This window comes from Pseudorca crassidens, chromosome 10 (genome assembly GCF_039906515.1).
Source record: "Pseudorca crassidens isolate mPseCra1 chromosome 10, mPseCra1.hap1, whole genome shotgun sequence".
Lineage (NCBI taxonomy): Eukaryota > Metazoa > Chordata > Mammalia > Artiodactyla > Delphinidae > Pseudorca > Pseudorca crassidens.
In genome coordinates this window covers 478,779-504,655 of record NC_090305.1, presented here as the reverse complement: position 1 = coordinate 504,655, position 25,877 = coordinate 478,779, and the positions used below count along the sequence as shown (strand labels likewise).

General features: G+C 45.7%; 1 long non-coding RNA gene across 3 annotated transcripts in view; it reads right to left on the bottom strand.

The window, feature by feature from the left end:
- Positions 1–10,491: 10,491 nt before the first annotated feature.
- Positions 10,492–25,877, bottom strand: part of LOC137231474 (uncharacterized) — a 49,172-nt gene continuing 33,786 nt past the window's right edge. The window contains exons 3-5 of one of the 3 annotated variants that reach the window (XR_010946563.1): positions 19,818–19,907; positions 16,943–17,033; positions 10,492–12,993 (exon numbers count right to left, since the gene is read on the bottom strand). This is a non-coding gene — a long non-coding RNA (uncharacterized lncRNA). Of the gene's footprint in view, positions 17,034–19,817; positions 19,908–25,877 lie in introns of all 3 variants that reach the window. The other 2 variants (XR_010946562.1, XR_010946564.1) reach the window with 2 other exon arrangements.

The following is a 25,877-nucleotide window of genomic DNA, read 5'->3' as shown; positions in this document are numbered from 1 at the left end:
CTCGCTGTTGTAAGGACAACTTCTGAATCACCAACAACTTTATTTATTCAAAATACATGGAAACAAGGAAGACTTCTCTTTCAGAGTCTCCCAGAATTTCCTGACAGATTCGGCTGGAAACGGGACAAGTGCGTCACTCCTTGGAACTTCCACTTCGCTCGGGGGAGCCTGCTCTGGGGGTGCTCTCTTTTTGGTCTTAACGTCTACAGCTAATCAAAAGCCCGACTGGGTTAGGATGAAAGAACCCTGTCCCACTGCATTCCCACATTCCTCCTTCTCCTTTCAGTGTCTTCCAAGATCTACTTTGAACTGGAGTGTTGTATACTGTTCAGGGGCCCTTTGACCTCTTCCCATTAAATCAAAAGGAAACTGGGTCTCAGCCTTCACCCAACAGCCAGCCCACTAATGTCCGTGTCCAGCACCCCTGCCAAGGAGGTGGTCATTTCTAGGAGCTTCCCTGCCAGTCTGTCTACACAGCTGACTGCTAATCCAGTCCAGATTAGTGGGTAATTCTGGAATTAGCCTCTTTGAGGGAAAGTGTTTAAAGGATGGAAGTTTACAGGGAATTTTACCGACCTTGTAAGACAACACAGAAGTTCCCAGCGGGCGGCAGAGGAAAGGAGAGGAACTAGCACGGCCCCCGACCCCTGCACGCCCCACCCTGTGTGTGGGCAGCCCACATGGCACCTTTTGACTTTTCCAAATATTGGGAGAAAAAGCAGCCACGGTTTTATGTGAGAACAAAAGCCCTGAAGCTCCAATTTCCGGTGGTTAAACAAAAGAGGACACACACCAAGAGAAGCCAGTCCAAATGCGTGTGAAAAGCTGGACAAAAGAGAATCTGCATTTAAACAGAGAAAAAAAAAGGAAAAAGAGAAATGATCCATTTTTGGATGTAGCATAACTGCCTGGTAGGTGTTTTCATAAATTCCTTGGGCGTCCAGGGACGGGATAGTGTTATAAGGTCCACATCCCTCGGAAAGAGAACCGATCTGGCCCTGCATCTTCTCCGAGGGATATTCATCACGGGGCACAGTTAGCACACAGATAAAGCTGCTCTCACCACAAGCACGGGTGTTGCGGGCCTGAGTTCAGCATTGCTGGGCCTGGAGCCCAGAGACACCCAGATTTCTCGGCGGGCGCACAGCCCCCCGGGAGCAGGGCCTGCGGCAGAGCAGGGCAAGTATTCCGTAAAACTGCCCATCAAAGAAGTCAGTCAGAGTGGAGTCAGGGAAAAGCTGCAAATTGATTCCAGACCCTGCTTCTCTCAGGCCGTCCTGGAGAGAGTGGCTGAATTTATTGAAACCTTCCCGCCAGGGTGACTCCTCCAATCACTGCACCCTGGTCTCCTGGGAACGGGGTGGGGGGCCCGGGACCTCACCTGAGCCCCAGGGGCACCGGCGGGGCAGGTGAGATGCAGGATGCAACCCGAGGGCTGCAATGGCCAGCCACCTCCTTCGTGTCCTGGAAATCCCTCCCCGGGCACGTTTTATCGCGCATCTGGATATAATCCTCTTCCGGAAATCTTAAATTGACCACGTTTAGTCACATCTGAGGAATCACGCTGAACAAAGAGAGGTGCGTGAATACTGGAGAACGACAAAAGCGCCAACTTTGTGTAAGAAAGAACTAGACGCATCTCAGGTTCTCAACTGGCACATGGGACTCAGATACAGAAGAGCTCTAATGGAATAGTCAGTTTATTGATAGCTTGACTGCACTTGAAGAGGAATAAACAACGCATCCAACCACGTGAAGTGACTGAAGATTGGTTATCACACGTGTCTGTAATTGAGGGGCTCCCGTGACCCACGGGTGTGGACCCTCAGGTGACAGTGGCCTGGAGGAGAGCCTTGTAAGGCCAGGCTTGTGCAGATGGCTGACGCGCCAGGTGACGGAATCTACACCAGAACGATCTTCAGGCCTTGAGCGAGGAGCGAAAAACAAACAGATCAATTTATTAGAGATAAAAGTTGAAAAAATATAAAATTCTGATTTCAGAGGCTCACAAATGATTACACAGTTCCAGTGCAGGTAGCAGCCAGCTTGGGAGGAAGGCTTGAGGATGAGTTGCAACTGCTTCAAAGAGATAAACAGAGGCAGCCGTGGCTAGAAGCACAGAGTCCCCGTCACGGGTCCCTAGAAGCCCTGGCACACGTGTCAGACAGGCCGTCCCGGGCCCCGCCTGCCACTTGCCCCACGCCCGCCGCTTCCCCTCGTCCTTCCCCGCTGCCCAGACGCTGGCCACACCGACAAGCACTGCTTCCCCGTAACGAGGTCTCGCCCGCATTCCAGCTTTAAGAACATGACAACCTACTCATTTCAAGGCCAAGTTCAAATCCCGCCTTCCCTGCCTGGCTCTCCTCTTCTCACAAGGAGATGATCCTGCTGCCTCTGGCCATGGATCCCGCAGCTCGGGGTCCTGGTGACTCTCAGCTGCGTCGTCAGAGAGGGTCTTGTCTGAGACACTTCATTACACTTTATGGCTTCTGAACAACTCTGTAGGCAGCTGAGGCTGTAACTGTATTTTTACGTAGAGTTTGCATTTGTCATATAAGCTTATTCCTATTATGGGGAAGGAGGGAGGGAAGAAGGACCCAGTGGCCAGAATGGGGCCCCCAACTCGCAACTCCCAGGAGGAGGGGTTTCAGACAGTCGGTCACATGTCACACAGTCCATGATGCTGGCATCAGTTATGAGATTATAACGCTCTGCACCAACGTGACAGTTAATCCCACCCGCCTTGAGAGAGTCAGGCTTGGGCTTGTTGACTGACAGGTCTCAGTCTACACGGATGTGCCCCTTAAAATACCAAGCACCACTGTGGTCGTGGCCCCTCCACCCAGGTGTGAGGTGGGTGTCGGACACGCTGGCAAAGAAAATCTCTGCACCTAGTTTCCCTGGAAAACTTTTCACAGGAAAATCTCAATCCACAGGGCAGGAAAACGAGGTGCAGAGAAAAACGTGTCTCTGAGCCCAGCAGTAATTTATTAAAAGGTCGGGGGGATATATAAGCATTTTCCCCCTGAGGCATATGTAGACAAAACTGGAGGAAAATGCAAGTATAAAATATATTACATTTCAAGCCAGTAAGCGCTGGTTCAAAAAGATTTAAAGAGGTGCGGCTGCACAAGTGAGCTTGGGAGCGAGTCTGCCCAGCTCTGCCCCCGAAGCCGGGGAGGACTCGGGAAGGGTCAAGTCCGCGAGCAGGGTTTAGACTAACAAACCCAGTTTGTTTTGGAAGCAAATTTCTTCCAGAATGTCTCAATGGGTTATTACTATTCTACTGATTTTCTCTAATCCCTACTGTTTGCTGGGACTTCAAATTCGCCAACCGTGGCAGTCTTCGGGTCTGTGGCCGATGACCATGAACCCAGCGGGGGGAGCCCCGCTCGGTCTGGCTCCCTGGGACGGGCTTACACACAAAGACAAACTTTTATCCGAAGGGACTCCTGGACACAGGTCTAGCCCGAGCCACCGTCGCTGTGCAGAGAGCGCGGCAGAGCCTCTCCCAGAAGCCTTGGACTTGGACATAAATACATCAAAGGTTGGATGAGACCCTGATAAGCTGTGGGGGCACAACGGATTTGTTTACGACACCGCCCAACCCAGGGATCCGAGCGGTCTCCTGACGCCCGCTGACGGTGAGATGTGCCCCAGTCTGCAAACAGGATGGTTTCACTCAGAGAAGGGCATTGGCCTGTGAACACTGCGTCAGTTTAAAACAATCTCATCTCACCCCGCTGCGGGCCCCAGGCATGAAGTCCTCGTAAAGGTTTACAGAGCATGTGGAGCTCTATCGCAAAGACAGGTCGTTGATGGAGACTGCCAGGCGCTTCTCCCTATTTCCTACTTCGAATTTATTATTTTCTCCTTTTAAAATATCTTTTGCAGAGTGTAAAGTTTGGGTCAAGCCAAAACCTCAATCTTTATATTTTATTTCTGAACGTATTATGAGTAGACAGTTGAAAATAAATGTCGAAGCACTTGGTCTCTTTTAACCAAACCAATAACAAAGAATTTAAAATAAACTTTCCGAGACGCTTATCAATTACACGATGTACAAAAATTCCACAAACACATGAAAATCTTACTTTTAAACATGTTATTTACATTATAAAAAAAACCTTCAATATGTTTTTTCTCAACCTCCAGACAGCTTTTCAGATGAAGTACCTCTAAATTTAAAATTAAAAATGATCCTATTGTTAATCTGAAACAAAATCGCAATAAGGACACTCCAAATATTCTGGAAACATGGGGAAAATAGTATATTTATTGTATTTTTTCAGGCTAACGATCAGACTTCTTGTTTTAAATTGAGTTACTTTACCTAAAAAGGTGTCTGGAGGTTGAGGGGAAACGTATTAAGTATACCCTTTGAAAGGTAACTAATAAACTGTTGCAATAGGTTTGTCCTCTGTTGCCAGGCTTTTCGGACAGGCTGCACGTGACTTCGGCTCAAGTAGCAGAGCGTTCTACATACTAATGAAGTACATATGGGTCGCAAAGCTACCGCCCAATGAAAGTTAAAGACATGAACGTACGTATTGATCTATAGAAAGAGGCTGATTAGGCAAGGGACAGGTCACAGAGTCTCTCTGAACCCTCAACAGAGAAAAGAAGCGTGAACAAAAGCTGGGGTGTACACCCCCCCCACCCCCCCAAGGAACAGAGGTTCTAGCAAGCACACATTTCCTGAAGGCCTGGGTTGCTCAGCGACCCATCACACAGGCCCTGACGGCCCACCAAGCCTGTGGTCCATCCATGGGCTGACTTATTCCACACATCTCCTGAGTCTCTACCCTGTGCCAGCATCACGATCCCTGGGAAGCTCTTTTTGGGGTTTAGGCACAAAGTTCCCAAAGGCACAAGACTCGACACAAGGTAGCTCAACTCACAGCACTGAGGCCCCTGCTCTGAATGCTCCAGGGACGTGTGCCCACGTGGGGCACCCGAAGGAGGAGACTCAGCTCCCAGGTCTTCAGAGGGTGCCTTCCGGGCACTGCTCACTGCCTGGGACCGTCCCTAGGATGCAGGCAGAGGATGCTGTTTTGATGCCTCTGGCCAAGAGGCGAGGCCTAAGCACAGCCGCCCGCTCTTAAATTCTAATCTCACATTAGCGTCAGCATCACAAAGCCACTGAGAGTAAAGGCACGTGCGATCTTCATCTCTGCTGTGCTGTGTTACACAAATCTGGGCTATTTTATTCGATCAGATTATAAATGGGCAATATTACAATTTGTTAATTGCCAAATGTCAGCTTAATTCGTTTAAGATGATTGCTACTGCAGAGCCTCCCAAGGCACCCCGACCCCATCCATTTTCTCAGCCAGATGCCCCTCCTTCACAGACGTCCCCACGCACGCACAGACATACGTGGGCCCAGCGGGCTGAGGGTCCCGCCCCACTGGCTCTTCGCCTTCAGCATTTCCCAGGACGTGGTCTTCAGCGTCTTCTCTCCCTCAGGCCATCTCCCGAGACCCTCCGTGAACCTCCTGGACTCTCCTCTCCATCAGTCTCTCAGTCCTGACCCCCCTTCCAATATTTTAGGGACTCTTGTCACCATAATGTCAGTTTGCAAATATGCAAACTGAGGTCTAAAAGGAGTAACAATCGAAGATTTAAGCATCAGAACCATATGCAAAAGCTCAGCGTAACAGATACACCAGCCGCAGAAGCAGGACTGCTGAGAAGCACGCGTGGCCCTCCTGCCTCCCTCCCTCCCAGGCTTGCTCTGAGTATTCCTGCTGGGCTCACCACCCTAACTTTTGAACACAGGTGTAGCCTGGCTGACGGGTGCTTGTGCTCCATAAGGTTTCCAGGCGCTCAGGGTCCCCCTGCCCTGATTCTCTGCTCTACCCAAAGTGCCACCTTCATCCGCCTGATGCTCCCCCACCAAGCGCACACTCCAGCCACGAGGGAGGAGGGGAGAGGAAGGGGGGAGCTGTCCAGCAGGGGCACAGGGCTTCCATGCCTTCCATTCACCCCCACCCCCCCGACACACCTCGGCCAGAACTTAGGCATCTGGCCACACCTGGCGGCCAGAGAGGCTGGGATGACGTCTGCACGTGTCCAGCCAGCTATGGACCCAGCTGAAAACCCTACTGCTCTGGGCGGTGAGAAGGTGGATACTGGGAGACAAGCAGGAGGGTCTCCACACCCAAGCTCTTCTTCACGTGTCTCTGCTCAAATTTCACGCTGAATATCTGCGGTCCTGCAACACGGTCCATGATCGGCCAGCCGGGTGCCCCGCAGGGCACCCCTGAGCAGATGCACCTCAGTCAAACTTCCGCCATCAGCTCAGGCTTTCGGGAGCCCCTGAGAACCCCCCACCTCCCTGACTCTCTGCGCCCTCCGCCCCCACCCTGTCCGTAAAGGGCCCCCTTGCCACATCCCATGACGCGCTCCCTCCTCTGAACTCCTGCACCTGTCGGGCACCCTTCACCCCATGCTCGGCCCTCAGCACCTGCCGAGCAGCCCCCGGCTCCCGCCCCGCCTGCTCGGGAAAGCTGGACCTCCAGGCCGGTGGTGCTCCCGAAGCAGCCATGGCGGGTGCGCTGCCCCGTCTCCCTCGCTCTGGGTGGACCAGCCTCAGGCTGCATCCCGTTGGAATCCCGGTGGAACTAGCAGGCGCCCACCATGCAGCTGGTCTCATGTGTTCCACGTTTCTGCCCGTGCTTCCTGGGATCACGCTAAATACACCCGTGGTCCTCGAATCCTCATGTCAGCATCTGCTTCTGCGGCCCAAACTGAGACAAGCAGGCCCCGCCTTCCCGCCCTCCCTGGAGTCCCGGTGGCTCACCTGCTTCCTGCACACAGTAGGCACTTAACAGAGGCTGGGCTTTGTCAGAACTGACTGTGTCTACCTTTTCCTTCTCTGTCCTAAAGCCAGTGTAGTAACTTGTTAGTTCAAGACCCAGGTTGCTAGGGAGCGGCTGCTGCACACTCAGAAGCCTGTGGTCCCGCCAGGTACCCGCCTGTCACTGCCCACGGGGATTCAGCCCAGAAGTACGTTCCCCGGGCTTACAGGGCACAAAGCTATTTGTTTGGGCTTCATCAGCACCACTTCACTGAGCAGCACAAAGGGAGGCTCTACGACGAACCAGCTCTGCACCAAGCCTTGCCTACTTTCTGCCGAACGAACGTGCTAATTCGCTGTCGCAAAATCCACGGCTGACACGAAGATCCGTTGTCCACTATCTTCCAAACGTGAGCAAATAAAATGTGTAGCCGATGGCCCCGCAGGACTGAGGTCAGCCAGGTCGGCGGTGCACGGGGCTGCTTCTCCCCCTCCGCCGCGGCTCTCTCGGCGCCCCTCGCCCTCCGAGGAGGGGTCCCAGGAGAGAGAACCATTTCCATCCGGCACGGCCGCCCACAAGCTGCTTGGGTTTGCACCCATCACTTTTGCTGCCTCCCCAGGTCGTTGATAAAGTCTTTGCGGTTGTGTTTGGGCGTATGTGTAGAACTTTTTCAAGCATTTTGAATTCTGTGAAATCCAGAAGAAGCTGCCCAATCTATTCCCTTCTTGTGTTTTAGACCCATGTACATTTAAAGGGATATTCAATACTTTTGTTTTTGAACTGGTTACCCATATCCCATTAAAGCGTTGTCTTTTAAAAGCTATTTGCTATTCAAGGAGCCTTGGGAGCCCATTAAAAATCCTTTTTAAATCCTTTTTCTCTGAAACAGGAAGTTGCATTTTGCCGAGTAAACACTCTGGCCTGAGTGTGGGGTGCCGGCCCCGCGAGCGGCTGCCCACGCTTCACGTGTGTGAATCCCCAGAGGAAATCTCGGTCAAGGCAATTAGCATTAGAAAGCAACAAAATGAAAATCAGAAGCTTAAATACCAGCAAAGAACTTGTTCTTCTTCTGGGGCCAAAACCAGTGATGACCGGAGAAGACGTGTTTCTCGGAATCTCGGGAGCTCCTGGGAGGAGGGTGCCGCGTTTCCTCCCCGGGCTGCTTTGGCTGCACAAATCAGCGCACGAGTCGGGCGGCGTGTGGCTACGATGGCCATCTGGACGGTCGCACCCTCAACACTCCACTTCACCTTTAACTGGCCCTGCTGGGGAACACACGCCCCGGGCTAGAGAAAGCAAGGTGAGCCCCCTTCCTCCTACTGCTTCCTGTTGTGGACGTAAGGAGATGCATGACCACTCTGGGTCAGCTCCCTACAGCTGCCAGAACAAACCGTCACGCACTGGGTAACTTCGAACAGCAGCGGTGTGTTCACTGTCTCCCCCGTGACTCTGGAGGCTGGACTCTCCACCTCTGCGGTCACCCGGGGTCCTCTCTGACACCGACGTTTTGGACTTAGGGTCCACCCTACTCAAGTGTGACCACACCTTACCTTAACCACTGACACCTGCAAAGACCCTATTTCCAAACAGGATCACGTTCTGAGATCCCAGGTGGACATGACTTTTGGAGGGATGCCCTTCGACCCTGGAGAGGCCCCCTGCTGGCCCCGAAATGTACGTTCATCCCACGTGTAAATTACATTCACCCCATCCCAACTTCCCCAAAAGTCTTATCTCAGCATCACCTCTAAGTCCAAAATTTCAAATAAATACCATCTGCTCAAAAAGTCCCAGTCTCACTGTCTAAACCAGATATGGATGAGGCCCTGGATATGAGCCTTCCTGGGACAAAATGCCTCTCCCTCTGGGGACCTGTGAAACTAGAAAACGAGTTAACTGCTTCCAAAATGCGAAGGTGGGACAGGCGGGGGATAGGCTTCCTAGTCCTAGATGGGGGACAAGGGGGCCACTTGTCTCAAGCAAGTTCAGAACACAGCAGGGCAAATTCCGCCAGGTTTCAAGGCCTGGGAATAATCCCATGGGTCTCCACGCTTTGACCTCCAGGCCCACGGAGGCCCCAGGAAAAGTCCGATCAGCCCTGCTCTCTGGGCGATGCGTTCCCACCCGTGGAGCCCAGAAGCCTGACACGCTTCCCTCATCTCATTCTGTGTCTGTCCACTCCAGTCCAAGCTGGCAGTGTTCCTGCTGGAATGACGTTCTCATAAATCCGGTTGGTCTTCCATGGATATCACAGGTTCCAATGTCGCCAGACACAAGGGTCCTCCGTGGGTTTTTCCTGGACCAACCGATCCCTGTCCCTTACTCCTGCTGCAATGGTTCAGGGACCCACAAGGGTTAAACCTAATCTCTCCACCAAAGCTTGTCCAGCCTCCCCCTCAGCCCTTTCTCCAGAGCACACCTTGGCACCTTCGGCCGTATGGACAGGTTGAGAATTTTCCAAATCATCAAATGCTTGTTCTTTTTGTTTTCCAGTCCCCTCTGCAGTTTATCTCCTTCCTCACGCATTTTACTGTAAACAGCAAGGAGTAACCGGGCCACTCCCTCCGTCACACCTTGCTTGGAAATCTCCCCAGCTAAATATCCAAGTTCATCACTTTCCACCCAACATAGAACTTAATTCAGCCAAATTCCCTACCATCATATAACAAGGCTCACCTCCAGTGTCCAATAACATTTTTCTCACTTCCTTCTCAAGTCTCACCGGAGGTACCTTTAAGGTTCACATCTCTAGCAACGTTCTGATCATGACTATCTATATTCCCTAAGACAGCAGGAACTTCCACAGTTTTAGATGTTACAGTAGAACCCCTCTTCCCAGTACCAAAATCTGTATCAGTGAGGGTTCTCTAGAGAAATGGAATCATTCAATAGGAGAGATAGATGGATGACAGATAGATGGGTAGATAGATAGATACATAGATGATAGATAAGATACATAGATTAGATAGATAGATAGATAGATGATAGATACATAGATTAGTTATAGATAGGTAGGTAGATAGTAGGTAGATGATAGATAGACAGATAGAAAAGTAGGAGAGAAAGAGATTGACTGCTTTGAAGGAACTCGGCTGGTCCAACATGTGTGCGGCTGGCAGGCAGGAGTCAGCACCATAGTCTTGTGCATAAATTCTCCGGGACACCTCAGTTTTGCTCTTAACAGCCTTTGCCTGATAGCGTGACGCCTACCTACGTTTTCCATTTTACTTTTTAAAGTAAACTGATGGTGGATGTTAACCACATCTACAAAATCTCTTCATGGCATTTAATTAGGTAACTGGGTACGAGCCAAACTGACACATGAAATTAAACATGGCACATTCCCAATGTAATGAGACCCCAAGATTTAAAATCGTTTGTCCATATTTGAGTGGTCGCTATTTCACTTACTTTAAGGTTCAGTTGGGCCTAAGATGAAATTCTTATGTGACTTTTAGGGGCAACAGCATCATTTTTTCCAATCAAAGTTCAGAGATAAAGGAAAACCAGTTGACTTGTCTCAGTTCTTACAGCTTAAAGATGTAAATGGATTGAAAATGTGGGAGACAAATGTATTCCTATCCAACGCGCAAATGTATAACGTTTGTACCGCATCAAAAAAAAGCGTGTACGTATACCATAGGAAAGCACACTTGATTTTTGTTTTACTTTTAAAAAGAATCTTTATTTCTCCTGGTTACAAAAATAATACATGTTCACTCTAGATAATTTGTAAAATGCAAAGAAGTAAAGAAAAGAAGAAAAATCATATAAAATTCCACTTCAGAGGTATCCTCTCAACATTTTAGCGTATTTCCTCAAACATGCTTTGCCATATACACCTACATACATTAACATACACATGTATAATCCAGAAATGTGTGTAGACACACACACACACACACACGCACACGGAGATACATATACACATATATATACATATAAAATTCAAAACATCATGACACTTTATATTTTCACATTTCTGGTTTATAAGTCCCCTTTTCCTCCCCAGTAATCATCTCTATTAATTTGTGGCCAAATTAGACCCTTCAAAAACGTCCAGTGTGTATCAAAACTTACAGCCTAGAACAGATGTTTAGAGACTATGCAATGATAACCTACTTTCCACCCAAAGTGGCAGGATGTCACAGTCTGACCAGCAGATCTAGACACAACTGCAGCAGGTAGTAACCTGAGTATAATGTGGGCACGCTTCCTGCACTTCCGACAGCACAAGTTTGATACCAGGATTAAAACACATGCAGGGGGGCTTCCCTAGTAGCGCAGTGGTTGAGAGTCTGCCTGCCGATGCAGGGGACGCGGATTCGTGCCCCGGTCTGGGAGGATCCCACATGCCGCGGAGCGGCTGGGCCCGTGAGCCATGGCCGCTGAGCCTGCGCGTCTGGAGCAACGGGAGAGGCCACAACAGTGAGAGGCCGGCGTACCGCAAAAACAAAACAAAACAAAACAAAACAAAAAAGAAAGAATCTCTTGAGCATCCAAACCAAACGAAGGAGAGACACACATTAGGTGGATCATCTCTAAGAAGAAACGGTCAGGCCGGCCTCAGCTTCTCTCACAGTCACATGTGGCATCAGGAGACAGGTGCCAGTACCTGTGATGGCCTCAGTGATGTAAGAGGAGGTCTGAGAATGTAACTGAAGGAGGTCAACTGAGCTCTCACTCACATAAAAAGGCAACAGCAAAAGTTCACAATAGGCAAGAACTCAGCTCCCGTGACCCTTTACTAAAGAAATCATTAAAGGATGGACTCTGGCCAAAAACTAGCAGTGAACACTGAATCCATCAAACTGCAGGATTAGGATTAAAGGAAATATGGGCTGAATACAGTAAATTTTATAAATCTTCTCAATGTAGAAATAATACCACAAAAGGTGTGAGAAGAAAAAAAGATGAAGGTGCAAAAAAGAATAAATATGCTGATTTCATCCTTGCCTTTTACGCTGGATAGACAGTTATGCCACCTGAAGCTGATGAGTCAAGTAATAAAGGTATATTTAAAGATAGAAAATAACACCAAGAAGAATAAAATAAATAAAACTGCATGATGGAGGGGAACGAAAAAAGATGAGAAAGGAAAGTATATTAATTATAATAATGTTCACAGAAGCAAGTCAAAGGATATTGTCTAAAGAAATGTAAAGTAAATTTATAAAGTTAACCATCAGAACAAAAATTCAAACCATCCAAGTTATCAGAAGAAATGGTGAAAAAGGAATAAAGAAAATACAAACCATATTATGAAAAAAATTTAAATTTAAATCGAAGGTATAATGTTAAATATTGTGGCACATAGGAATTGGTATAAGGGTCAGGTCAGAAAATGCAAATGGGCAAAACATGCTTAATAACAGAAGCAGATTTAAAGGTTGTACCACATTATGCCATTTGTAATCTAAACATTAAAATAAATGATGGTAAAAGTATATTAGTCAAATACAAACCCCCCCAAAAGTTGTTGATTTAATATGATTTAAGACTGATTTAAGAGCAAAAGTTTTTTGTTTTTTTGGTTTTTTTTTTTTTTTGGCTGTGTTGGGTCTTTGTTTCTGTGCGCGGGCTTTCTCTAGTTGCCACGAGCAGGGGCTACTCTTCGTTGCGGTGCGTGGGCTTCTCATTGCGGTGGCTTCTCTTGTTGTGGAGCACAGGCTCTAGGTGCGCAGGTTTCAGTAGTTGCAGCACGCAGGCTCAGTAGTTGTGGCACGTGGGCCCTAGAGCACGCGGGCTTCAGTACTTGCAGTGCGCGGGCTCTAGGGCGCACGCGCTTCAGTAGTTGTGGCTCACAGGCTCTAGAGCGCAGTCTCAGTAGTTGTGGCGCACAGGCTTAGTTGCTCCACGGCATGTGGGATCTCCCTGGACCAGGGATCAAACCGTGTCCCCTGCATTGGCAGGCGGATTCTTAACCACTGTGCCACTACGGAAGTCCCAGAGCAAAAGTATTAAGTCAAGTAAAGAAGGTAAATTTATTAAATTCTATAAACCAAATAATACAGTACCTACATTCATAAATCAAATTATATAATTAATATAAGAAGAAATATACAGAGGTACATTACTTTCAGGAAACTTTATTTCACATTGTGTCAACCCAGGACAGATCAAGTGATCAAAAAAGATCTAATTAATATAATGAGATACATATATATGGATGTACATTGAACTCTGTGCCCTAAAGAAAAAAATATATCTTATTTTCACATAAACATGGAACATTCATAAAATTGACCATATAGTAGGTCATAAAAATCGCTCAATAAATTTTAAAAAGTATAACACAGGCTCCATTCTCAGAACAAAAGGAAATAAAACTATACATTAATAATAATACAGGAAACAAAAAATACGTCACTTGAAAATTTTAGAACTCTCATTTAAACAAAGAATAGCTATAAACTTTTCATGAAACTATAGAAATTACTGTAAGTTTTCATGGAAACACTAAATATCAGACCTTATAAGATACAAGAAAGTACTGCTCAGAGGAAAATATATAGCCCTAAATATATATACCAGAATAAGAAGGATGAAAATCTATAAATTAAGCATCCAATTCAAATATTTAGAAAAAGAACGTTATAATAAACTTAAGGAAAGCAAAGAAAAATTAAAATAAAGGCATTAATGAATAAATTATAAAATTTTCAAACGTTTTTATTTCTTGAAAAATAAATAAGTAAACTGACAGTGGTAAACACTTGGCATGGCTCGTTTAACCCTCTTTGACCCCCTTTCTGTTTGGACAGGATACAAAATAAAGAACAACATTTCCCGTACTCCCCTGAACATGGGAATCTGGTGTATGTAGCAGAGTCCACCAATGAGACACATTTGCATGAGATTTAGAAAGTCTCAGAGGGAACCATAGGTGGAGCCTGTAGGGGGAAAATATCAGGAGTTCAATTTTAGACTGGTTGAGTTTCAATTGTCTTTTAAATGTCAACTGGATGCACTGAATAGGCAACTGGATTTACAAATGTGAATTTGGAAGGGTGCTCAGAGACAGAGGTATAAGTTTGGGAGCTGTCAGCACGTAGCTGGTCTTCAAAGTCGAGAGACTAGATGAGATCCCAAGGGAATACATGTGGCTAAACAGAGGAAAGAACTGAAGTCTGAGCCCTGTGGTCTCCAACATTCATTCACTCAGTGATAATAGGTGGAACCAGCAAGGGAGATAGAAAAAGAGTGACCAGTGTGATAGAAGAAAAACTGAGTAAGTGCGACTTCTTGGAAGCCAAGTGTAAGTGCACATCGTAGAGGAAGGAGGGATCACCAGCTGATGGATCAAAAAGACGAGGACTGGATTTAGCAAGTGCGGAGGCCATAGCTGACCTTGGAAGGAGTAGTTTCAGTTGAACAGAGACTAGTTAACTTTGCCGTCTGCTCATTACCCATAAAATAAGAATAATAATAGCATCTACTTCAAAGGCAGTGTTGTGAAGATTGCATGAGTGAGTATGTGTGGAATGGTGCCTAGTACACAATGGCGAGACAACAGATGTTCTTGCCACATAGCATGATTCCATACATGAGAAGGAAAACCAAGCAATAACTCCAAACTGCTGAGCAGATATAAATGTGTGTGCACAGAAAATTATGTGGAGTAATATACATAAACCTACTAACATCACCTCTGAGAATGTAAGTATGACTGGGAATGGAGACCAGGGATGACGAAAGTGTAAAATAAATGTTTTATCATATATGGTTCTTTACTAAGTTCTTTGCACTGAGAATGTGTTCATGTATATTATTTGTATGATACTTTCTAATTAAAAATTTATAGAGGGGAGCAGCCTCAACTTGATAAAGATCATCTATAAAAAAATCCACAGCTAGCATCATACATAATGATGAGAAACTAGACGCTTTGCTCCTAAGATTAGGAACAAGCAAGGATTTGCCCTTTTACCCCTCTTGTTGAACATTGTATTAGAAGTCCTAGCTAATGCAATAAAATAAGAAAAGGAAATAAAAAGTTTACAAGTTTAGAAGGAAGAAATAAACTATCTTTTTTTGCAGATAATATCATTGTCTATGTAGACAATCCCAAAGAATTGATTAAAAAAAAAAAAAAACCAAAACCTCTTGGCACTAATAAGCCTGTATATTAAGGTTGCAGGATACAAGGTTAATACACAAAATTCAATTGCTTTCTCAGATATCAGCAGTAAATAACTGAAATTTGATATTAAAAACACATCATTTAACACCAAAGAATTAAAACTTAGGTATAAACCTAACAAAATATGTACAAAATCTATATAAGGAAAACAACAAAACTGATTAAAGAAATCAAAGATCTAAATAAATGGAGAGATAGTATCTTCATGGACAGGAAGACATAAAATTAAGATGTCAGTTCTTCCTAACTTGACCCATAGGTTCAGCGCAATCCCAGTCTAAATCTCAGCAAGTTATTTTATGGATGTTGACGATCTGATTCTGAAGTTTATATGGAGAGACAAAAGGCCCAGAATAGTCAACAAAAGACTGAAGAAGAACAAAGTTGGAGAAGTGGCATTACCCGACTTCAAGACTTTCTACAAAGCTACAGTGATCAGGACAGTGTGGCACTAGTGGAAAAGTAAGACACATAGATCCGTGGAGCAGCATGGCGAGCCCAGAGACAGACCAGCACAGACGCAGTGAACTGACCTTTGGCAAAGGGGTGAAGGAGACTCAATAAAGGAAGGGCAGTCTTTCTAAAACATGGTGCCGGAGAAACTGGGACCCACAGGCAAAACACTGAATCCAGACACAGACCTCACACCCTTCATAATAATTAACTCAAAATGGGTCACAGACCTGATGAAAATGCAAAACTATAAAGCTCCCAGTAGATAACATAGGAGAAAATCTAGGAGACTTTGAGTTTGGGTTTGGTGATAACTTTTTAGGTACAACACCAAAAGCAGGATCATGAAGGAAAAAGTTGGTACGTGGAACTTCATTAAAACTAATAACTTCTGCTTAAGACACTCAGGAGATTGAGAAGACAAAGCATAGACTGGGAGAAAATATTTGTAAAACTCATATCTGATAAAGGACTGGTATACAAAATATACAAGTTTCTCTTAAAACTCAATAATAAGAAAACAGGGACTTCCTTGGTGGTCCAGTGGTAGAGAATCCACCTTCCAATACGGGGGACGCAGGTTCAATCCCTGGCCAGGGAACTAAGATCCCACTAGCCGCAGGACAGCTGAGCCCGTGCACCATAACTCCTGAGCCCGTGCGCCTCAACTAGAGAGCCCAAGCACCACAAACTACAGAGCCCACGCATCCTGGAGCCTGTGCACCGCAACAAAAGATCCCGCATGCCTCTATGAAGATCCCGCATGCCACAACTAAAACCTGACACAGCCAAACAAACAAACAAACAAACAAATAAATAAATAAAATAAAAGGCTGTGGGTGGCAAGAAAAGAGATCACATTTTGTCTTGTCGGGGTGAGGTTTCAAAAGGTTGCTTTCTAAATAAACCTCGAAGTAGAAATAGAGATAGAAAATAAAAGATGCACTATTTAAAAAAAAAAATAAGAAGAAAACAAACATCAAACTCATAGAAGCAGAGAGTAGAAGGTGGTTACCATGGGCTGGCTCGCAGGGTGGGCAGGGGGCAGACACTGGTCAAAGGGCACGAAGTTACGGTATGTAGAACAAGTCTAGAGACCAAGTGAACGGCATGACGGCTAAATAATACTGCAGAGAATGCTGGAAATATGCTAAGAGAGTAGATGTTAGGTACGCCCATCACACCAAAGCCATGGGCCATGTGAGGAGGTAATATGTTAGTAGCTGGGCTATAAGAATCATTTCACTCTGTGTACATGTATCAGTCGTGTTGTGCACCTTAAATATATACAATTTTGTCAAAAACTATGTAAATAAATGACAAAAGTAATAGGAAAAAAGGAAACAAACACCCCAATTACAAAATGGGGTCTGAACAGACACCTCACCAAACAAGATGTACAGATAGCAAATAAGCACATGAAAAGATACTCAGCATCACAGGGATTAGGGAATCACACATTAAAATAACAGTGAGATTCCTCCACACAACTATGAGAGTGTCACACAATTAGAATAGTAACACAGAGATTTCTATCATTTACCTGTGGAGTAAACATAGATTTGCACTTTGATTACGTTGTTGCCAGCCAGGGGAGTGAATCTTTTGTCTCCTATGATAGAATCTGAACCAAACTAGAAAACAGACAAACCAACCAGACCACTGACAAGAAGCCAAAGACCCGCGTGAGTACTGATCAGAGGAATAAAATACTTAACACCCCAAACTAACTTTAACTGTCATATTTCCTGTAAATATTATCAGTGCCCCATCCCTCAACCAGCACTATCATAGTGAAAACGTTGTACAAGTAGAGCTGTTTCCATCTCTTAGAGATTTTTTCTCTCTTCCCCCTCTCACTGAAAGAATTCAGCTATGGGTCTATTGAAGGCAGTGGTTCTCAACTTCGTGCATTCTCTCACCTGGGAGCTCTAAAAATGTCCAGGCCAACGAAATCAGAATCCTTGGACAATTCTGAGTTTAGTTTAAGAGGTAATTCTCTCTAACTGGAAGATGTGTTTCTCCTATTTCATATTTTTGACAAGTAGTCTTTGGCACAATAATAATAAAGGCTAACAATTGTACTGCTCTTACTGTGTAACAGAAGTTACAGTAAAACGTCAACCCCTTCGTCTGTAACTGTGTCCTCAGCTCCTTCGTGCAGAGCCACTTTCTCTTCTGTTTAAGAAAAGTCCACGCACTTGGTTAGACTTAAACTGGAGACAAAATCAAAGCATCACATTTGTCCGCGCTCTACAAGAGGACGAATCTGCATGACTGTTTCTTTTGGTCCCTGTTCACGAAGCCTAAATTATGAAGAACTTAAATGCATGATGCAAATATTTTAAAAATCACCTTTCCTTCTGCCGCAGTGATGGGACACATTTTGCAGCTAATCTGCAGGTTTCTGGTCAGATGTTCCTTCCTCCCTGACAAATTTGCCTCCTGGGTGTAAGCAAGCCCCCGGGGGCAACCTCCCCGGAAACCCCACGTGCCAGCCCCTCTCCTCAGCTTCATGGCAGTCCGGCCAGACCCATGTGGCTGACACCGGGTTGTCCACTCAGGACCCGGGCACGTGGATGAAGCCTCAAGCTGCACACCCCCCAAAGGAGGTAAATAAAGTTCCCGTGAAGCAGCTTTGCTCTTTCCCTCAGCTCCCTTCCCTAAGGACGACCTCAGTTCTCACCGCCTCTTTCCCTAGAAGACCTGTGACAATTGCTTCCCCCAAATCCACACATGGTGCGCCTACCCTCGCTTTGCAGAACCTACTCAGAGCCTCCTGGTGACAATCCACCCTTCCCTGAGGGATCTCGCCTCCCAGGACAGGCAGCTGCCACAGCGTACCTCCGGAAAGACAAGACCCAGGTTTGCTCTCTTAGAAGACATTTTCCCACACAGTGTCTAAATTGTACTTTTTTCAAAAGGGTTTTTATAGAAATCATGTAGCTAGCTACCCATTGCCACTCTGAATCTATAGTTCTGAAGATACAAAAATGAACTGAACTTACCTCCGCTCAGAGATGGAGAAGGCAGGGCAGTGGAAGAACAGGTGGCCTGTCCAATTTCTCAAAGCTTATGGCAAACTGTGGAAGGTCACACTAACCCCTTTGACTTACAGCCCAACTTTCTTACTGCTAAAGAGCGCCTCCCAGTAAGGACAAACTTTCTGCTTGAAGTGGGTCCTTCATCTTTATTTTCTCATCCATAAACTGAAGCTACGCCTTATCCTTGAAAATTCAAGTGGCTTCTGTGAGGACGCATAATATGAATGTGAACATACTGCGTGTTTCTTAGAAGAAAGAGACCTAATCAATACAAGGTGTTGCTCTAACCAAGATCAAGTTTTGGCCTCGGTTACATGTCAGTGGCTGATGTCATGCATTTCGAAGCAAAATTAGCCCGATGTTGTCTGGGTAAACCAGGCATGTAAATTAACTCAGCCGCAAAACTTCCTAAAAATTTTGGAAGAGACGGGCTTTGTCAAGTCATTAAACTACAGAACAATATAAGTATTTCAGGATGTTGGTGCTACCCACTGCCATCCTGTCCGTTACTGTTGCGGCACTGACAGCCTGGCACAGACCACTGGCTCTTGTGAGAGGTAGATTTGTCCTAATCTGTTCATGAGATCGTTCACACTAACCCCTCTCACAGGGAAAAGAGGGCATGGGAGGTACCAGCTGAGGTGAGGCAGGTGATCCGGCGCCACTTCTGCCCACCCCGCTCCTGGGCGTGGCCTGTCTGGAGGATGCAGCAAACTGAAGCGATCGCCATTCACCCTTTTTCTCTACGACACGCCTGATTTTACTACCAAAGCCATGAAGGCATCATCGTAACCCATGGAGGGCACTTAGTAAACTGAATGGCATTGAATCATACCCAGAAATCTGCAATTGCTTTCTGTTTTGTTTTGGTTTTTAATACAGAAACACATTTGAAATGTATTTGTCTGGTAGGGATGAGATTGGCATAAAGGTAAACAGCTGGCAGGCTGTTCATAGCAATTAATTTGTGCCGTGGCTTTTCATTCCCAAACTTCAGAAATTAGAGACTGACTGTTCACCAGATGTTGTTAAAAAAAAGATTTTTTTTTTTTTTTTTACTAATTAACTACTAAATTACTAAAAGGTACACTCTTGTAAGTCCTCTTTTAGCTGAAAATGTCTGTGTCTTGTTAACTGTTTATTGAATTGAGTAATTATATTGCTTTTGCTGTTAAATGATATTGACATTTTTGAATGAAGGTTTTCGGTCAGGAGAAATGAACATGCCTTCTGGCAGTAACCTAAGGTGTGCAGTTGAAACAAACAAACAAAAAGCTTGACTATTTGTGTTATTTCTCCCTTTTCCTTTTCCCCAAGTTCTCTGGGTGTGACTCATATCAGAATATACTTAAAGATGAGGACTTTGTCACTTACCATTGAAACGTTCAAAGTAAGTCCCTAGGGAGCTGCTGGAGTTGGGGTTGATTTAGCCCTGAAACAGCTGCTTCTCAAACCGTGGGGCAGCTGCTTGATTCATTTCAAATTATTGTGATAGAAAAAGGAAAAAAGGATTTTTAAAATAGACATAATATAATCATCATTCATTATAACATTGCCAGAAGCTTAATGTTTTGTAAAACATGTTTATTAGGACTCAAGACACCACAGCAAATGACAAAACTAATTTCCAGATGGAATTGTCAGTTTGCTGCAGACTTTTTTCTCTACGCAGAATGTTCTAGTGTAAAAATCTCTCAATTTTGTCTGTTATATGATTGGCCCTCCACAAAGCAGCTGTAATTAGGCCACAGGAAGAGGATCAGTGGCAAGGTCGGCCCGCTGTGTTCCGACACATTCCTTTCTTCTCTGTCCCGCTTCCCACTGTGTAACAGAGGGTGACCTTAGGACTCCTTATTCATTTAAAGGCACCATTCTGATTTGTGTGGAAGAAAGAAGTTGAATATAGCCCTGAATGTTTCACAAAGAATCTCCAAGGCAGATTTTTTTCTTTTAGGTCTCCCTGTCAAAAAATAGATTTAGACATCAGAGTAAGTCAAATATAATCAAATGCGAATGTCTAGCACCAGCTGTGTCCACACAGTAAGGCAGCAGTCGACAAACCGACTCCCTTAATCCAAGCCCAAGTCTGAAGGCATTTATTCATCTTAAATATCCAGAATGACTATCAGGAAAGTCTCCAGTTGGCCAGTTTCTCAGCATCCTGTTTGCTTTACTTTACTTTAAAGCACATTCCTGCAGAGCCAAGGCATAACAATGTGACCAAAGATCTGGTCCCCACTCTTCTGCTCATCGGCAGGGCTGCTTATATCAGGTGCTAGGATGGCCCGAACCAAACGGGCGATCCCGATCCTTCAGTCCCAGAACAGGTTCTTGAGCGTCTTGAATATGGTAGGCCTGGAAATGTGAGGAGAACTGCTAAAGGCATTTGAGTCCATCACAAGCAGAGGCGCTGAAAACCATAGGGCCTATCTGGTGAAAAGTGAGTGGGCTGAACTATTCAGAGTAGGAGGTTACTTTCAGTCTTGAAAGATGTGTAGGTGGATGGTGGTGGGTGGATGGTGAGAACATTAAAGAGAACAGGCAGGACAGTTAAATTAGCCCAGCAGGTGAAGTAATTTCCAGAGGTCTGGCCAGCCGGAGCGTAAGTTCTGGGTGTGGGTGGGGACCGGTTCACACCAGCAGGAGTCAGGTAATCGAGTCTCCAGGCATGCTGAGGGCTTTGAATTTAATCCAAGAGGCATCGGTATTTTTGGTGAGTTTTGTGTTTCAGAATGATCACCCCCATGACTTAGAGGGTGGGCTGGAGGGACAGTAATATAGGAAAGAAGACATGAAGTGGGAGGAGAAATTCTAAAAGGTGGAGCAGGCAGGCCTCCTTGTTGGGTGGCACGAGAAAGGTGAGGAAGATGGTTTGGGTCACTGTCTCCATGAAGGTGCTCCTCTTAGATATGAGGGAGAAGTAGGAGTTTGGTTTGAGACAGGGTAGTCTAGAGAGGTGCTTGTTAAACATTGATGCTGAGGGAATTCCCTGGCAGTCCTGTGGTTAGGACTCTGCACTTTCACTGTGGAGGACCCGGGTTCAATCCCTGGTCGGGAACTAAGATCCTGGAAGCGGCTCACCGCTGCCAAAAACAAAAAACAAACACATTGTATAGGGCTTCCCTGGAGGCACAGTGGTTAAGAATCCACCTGCCAGTGCAGGGGACACGGGTTCAAGCCCTGGTCCGGGAAGATCCCACATGCCGCGGAGCAGCTAAGCCCGTGCACCACAACTACTGAGCCTGCGCTCTAGAGCCCGTGAGCCACAGCTACTGAATCCTGCACGCCTAGAGCCCGTGCTCCGCAACAAGAGAAGCCGCCGCAATTAGAAGCCCACGCACCGCAACTAGAGAAAGCCGGAGTGCAGCAATGAAGACTCAACGCAGACAAAAATAAATGAATAAAATAAATAAATTTATAAAACAAACAAAAAAACATTGTAGCTGAATCCCCAGTAGATGGGGATGGAATTCGGGAAGGATCACTGGAGCAAATATGTATATATGTGTGTATATGTGTGTATATATATATACACACACACACACATACACACAATAACTAAAATATATAAATATGTATCATATATGGGATTATTCTTCTGATTTAAAAGTAACAGAAGCTTATTTCAGAAAATTTAGGAAAATCAGCAAAGTGTAAAACATAAGATCTGAAATGGGGCTGGATGTATAGACTCAATAGTCAAACGTCCTGAATGACAATTGCCGTCTAGTTCACACGTGAAGCATACATTTTCAAAGGTTTATCATATAATAAAATGCACTTAAAAGTAAAACTAAACTCTTTACAGGATGTAGTTTGACTGTCATGAACAGAAAATGACCTTTAGAAACTGAGCTACCACGAGAAGGAAAAGCTCAGTGTTCACTGCACTAGAATCGAAATAACATTCATATCAACCAAATCCAGTCTTCAGGTCCACGGGAATATCTCTGCAGCTCGCCTGTCTCAGCAGGCCCATTAGAAAACAGTACCCGGAGCCTCATAGCCTTGGGCTCATCCACTGTTAACACAACTACCCGTAAACACCTGCTCCTTTAATTTTCTGTTGCCTATGTATGGAATTCCACGATCTCAAGTAATAATCGCCCCATACATGAGCAAATCCAGACTTCCTTTGAGAAGAAGTTGGCTCTGTCTTTGGCCAACTCTACAGCTCACTTCCGCAACAAGGTGGAACCTCTTTGAGGCAAGAATGAAAGTCAGCGTCTACCATTTCCACAGGCGCCTCTCACCTACGTAGAATGTGCACACTCCAGCCTCTTTCCAAACCAGCCCGCATTTTTCTTTTGTGTAGAGGTGTGCCTCACATGAAGCGCCCAACTAGATGACTTCTCCCATGTACCGTAACAGGCCTATGTAATCACCACCAAGGTCTCGATAGAGAACCTGTGCACTCAAATGCCCTTCGTTCCCTATTACTGAGGGCTGGGGAGGTAGGATAGGCCAGGAGGTGCTGGAGGGGGGCCAGGGGAACATGGTCTAAGAGACTGTGAGGCCGTGTCTGTGGGGCGACGTGCAGGTGACGTCTGGGGCTTCGAAGGCTGAGAAATGGGGCTGAGTCTCAGCAGCACGGAGTGAACCGGAGCAGGACCCTCAAGACCCTCTTGGGTGTAAGAGCCCCACCCTCATGTCTCTGTCTCATGAACTCAAAGGACTTGCATCAGGCCTCCCCTGAGTCTCAAAAGTCTGGCTCAGAAGTTAATGATGAGGAAAATGTGAATGTGTAGAAACAAAGAAGAGCTGCTGGGCTGGAAACTGGTGACAATTTTAATGACAGATCAGCAGAGACCTACGACCCTTAGCTCCTCCCTGAAGCGCACAGGTAACAATGTCTGATGCTCACCCCTAACTTGTTTTACAGAAACCGGACTCCCACCAGATGGGAACCGCTGACCATAAGCCCGTAGACCCCAGATGGGTTGGGACGAGAAGGTTGACGATGCTGACTTCTGAAATACCACCCTGTCATCTCAGCACCAGCCAAGCAGAATAAGGTCCACGAGCTGGTCCCACTCCCCGAAACCCGCTCCCTCACCCTGCCTTTAAAATCCTTTCTCTGACAGCCCTCAGGAAGTTCTGGTCTTTTGCGCACGAGCTGCCCATTCTCCTTGCTGGCAACCCTGCAATTAATGCTGGGCTTGCCTTCTCCACAACCCCATGTCTGTAGAGCAGCTTTGCCAGGTGAGAAGACCCAAGTTCAGTTCAGTAACAAGAGGTCAGGGAGGAAGACAAGTTGCCTAGCTGTCGGGAGGGTGCCCAGGGCGTCAGTTCTGACAGTGTGAAAGTTGGAGAAGTGAACAACACACCTATGGAAGGAGAGATGCCAGGACAGTCCCCTGAAATGAAAACAGGAGAGATGTAGATAAAGAAAGAGCCTGGGAAAAGAGAAGGGCCAGCCCCCTTTTGGGAGGGTTTGCGGGGGAAGCACGGAGGGAAAGCCAGGCTTCAGATGAAGAAGTAGGAAAAACGTTGAAAAAATGTTCAGGATATAGAGGAGTTCACTAAAAATTAAATGAGGAATTCACAAGAATAGTCCAACTTATATTTAGATAAGGAATTAATTAGTGAAAGCAAAAGCCCCATGAGCCGTGTTCCAGAAACCAAGCATTCCCCTGCTTCCACAAACTCATGGCGGTTCCTACGCTTTTCTCCTCACCTGGTTTCTACATGCTGACGTGGGGTAAGTACTTTGTTAGGTCATTTCTTTGCAAATTACAATTTTAAATCAAGAACTTAGCTTGACTGCCCTACATCTTGTCAAACGAATTCTAATTGAAGGCAGCATTAAATGCCCTTCTGCCAGAACTTCGAACACAGTGATGGAATTATGTGAATTGACTCACTTTCCCAGGTTTAAGTCTCCTCCCGTGTAAGAAGCATGTTCTCCAACAGCGAAGCTTTGTAAGCTGGTGACACATTTGAAAACTGCTAGAGTTCTAACATGAAGTGAGTACAGGACTTTCCTAGACTCTAATTTGATGCCTCAGGAAAACCAAATGATTAGGTATCTTGCTTTGATGCTGTCACTACATCAGTCCTAGAAAGAAACGTATTACTTTTGAAATTATTTGACCTTAGTGGCACTGAAATTCTACTTGCTCTTATTCCCCTTGCCACATTCTAGGATTTTTCTTTACAAACCACTGTTTTCCCTTGTTACAGAATGTTCAGCTGATGTCAGTGCCCTGAAGCTTGCTTTTCCTCCATCATGAAATTATTGGAGTCACGTAATCCAAAAAGTGTACATGGAATAAAAAGAAGCCAAAGTTATTGCAAGATCATCTTTCAGAACTAGCTATTATTCTTAAAGTGTAAGTCTAATATAAGACCCGGTCGACTGGATGTCTGCAGAAACCAGTCCTAAGGGAGCAGGCGGTATCACGGAAGTGGGAGGGTCTCGGGGGATGCACGCCTGCCTGCTTGGCAGAGGGCAGGGCCCCTTATCCGCGGACAGAAGCAGGCTCTGAAGCCCGGGGGGCCTTTGGGTCTGCACTCAGTCCTGGTGCCTCGATTCTGGGTCTCAGTGGACTGTACCCTGGGGGAGAGAGAGAAAGCCAGGACCTGCACAGCTGGAAGTTTCGCTAAGAGACTAGAAGAGCGCTGGAGGAGGGGGGTTGCTCTGGTCAGGAGGTTGGGGAGGGGAGAAACACAGGAACAGAGGAGACCCCACTGCATGTGGACACTTGACTCTTACCTTAGTGGTGGGTACCCAGGGACTCACTTTCTTTTTATTCCCCAAATTATACACGCATTCTTTCCATCAGGTTGTTTTAGTTTGATGTGAAAAAACTTTGCTAAAGTCAAATCCATGTCAAAATATAAGGGCAATTTCAATTTAGAAAATGACCTTTGTTGCCCACAAAAAGCACAGCTAATATGTTAAAATACCTGTGAATATACAGTCACCCCAGAGGACATGCTTTTATAACAGTTTTGCAATAACCCACCTCCTCTGCTTTATCCTGCATTTGGCGAATCAGAGGAATACCAAACCTTGGTTTGTCCAATTAGCTGAAGCTCAACTCTGTCACCAAATCCACTATACTCCTCATTTTGCTGTCAGATTGTAACAGATGACCGTCTGTAATCACCAGGGTTGCTGAGAATGACTTGCAAGTTTTCAAAAATCAAATTCATACACCTCAAACAAAGAATGACCAAAAATAAGGTTTTATTTTAATTTTCCAATATTTGAAAACAGTCCTAAATAGGAAATGCAAGCATTTTGAGGACTGGCCACTCACCAGAATATGTGTCCAGCTTCCCAAACGACAACCCTGAGAGGCCAACATTCACTCAAAAGTCAAAAACTTTGTGTTATGTTTTTAAAGAATCAATTTCCTTAATTCATATTATACCCCAATAATGCTTTATTAATGGAGAGATGTTTCTGACAGCCCACAAACCACTTAT